Raw genomic sequence first — 1,298 nt, forward strand, 5'->3', positions numbered from 1 at the left:
ACAAATAACATTAAAAAAATATAGGCAGAAGTAACAGCAGAAAACTTCCCAAATATGAGGAAATAATCTGACATTCAGGTAACTGAAGCATACAGAAAGCCAGGGAACCTCAACCCAATGAAAAACACACCGAGATATATAATAGTCAAGATCCCAGAAATTCATCACAAAAATCAACTACTGAAAGCCGCTAGAGAAAAGAAGCAGATCACATTCAAAGGAAAACTCATCAGAATTACGGCCGACTTCTCTTCATAAACCATGAAGGCAAGAAGAGCATGGAGCAGAGTACTTCAGGCCCTCTATGAATACAAATTCCAGAACAGACTACTATACCCTGCAAAACTCTCTTTCAAGTTTGATGGAGAAGTGAAATACCTCCATGACAAAGAACAGCTAAAGAATTTCACGATAACAAGGCCAAACTTACACAAGCTACTGAAAGATGTTCTAGAGAGGAACCAGAACAATCAGAACTCCACGAATGAGATCAGAAGCAACCAACTAAACAGGGTAAGCAATTAAACACAAGAGAAAAAGGAGTAAATGAGAACAGGTAAATAACATGGCAACTGTAAGTCAATACATCTCAATTCTAACCATCAATGTTTATGGACTCACTTCATCAATTAAGAGAAATAGACTGGCACAGTGGATTAGGAAACAAAATCCAATAATATGCCCTATACAAGAAACACATTTAACTCATAAAGACATTCATAGGCTGAAAATCAAAGGATGGAGCACAATACTACATGCCCCAGCACCTCAGAAAAAAGCAGGGGTATAAATCCTATTCTCAGACAGTCTCAACTTCAAACCAACAATGATCAAGATAAATAAAGAAGGCCACTATATACTGGTTAGGGGAAAAATTCAAGAGGAAGAGGTAACACCCATAAATATGTATGCATCAAAAACCGGAACACCCAACTATATAAAGCAAATCATAATGGACATGAAAAATCTAATATCCAATACAACAATTTTAACAGGAGACCTTAACATATCCTTATCTCCAGAAGATAGGCCAACCAGACAAAAACTTAGCAAACAAATAACAGAACTGAACCAGAATTTGAAACAAATGGACTTGGTGGACATATACAGAGTGTTCCACCCAAACACAGCTGAATACACATTTTTCCCAGTTACACATGGGTCATTTTCTAAAATAGACCACATACTGGTCCATAGGTCATGATTAAGTATATGCAAGAAAACAGAAATTATCCCATGCACATTATCTGACCACAGTGCAATGAAACTGGAAATAAATGACAAAAGAAACCAGAAAA

At 36.6% G+C, this 1,298-nt stretch overlaps 1 protein-coding gene across 3 annotated transcripts in view; it reads right to left on the minus strand.

The window, feature by feature from the left end:
* The window catches only part of Dtwd2 (DTW domain containing 2), a 215,665-nt gene that overhangs the window by 77,025 nt on the left and 137,342 nt on the right, over positions 1 to 1,298 (minus strand). The window lies entirely within an intron of this gene.

This window comes from Octodon degus, unplaced genomic scaffold (assembly GCF_000260255.1).
Source record: "Octodon degus isolate 3935 unplaced genomic scaffold, OctDeg1.0 scaffold00124, whole genome shotgun sequence".
In the NCBI taxonomy this organism is placed as follows: Eukaryota; Metazoa; Chordata; class Mammalia; order Rodentia; family Octodontidae; genus Octodon; species Octodon degus.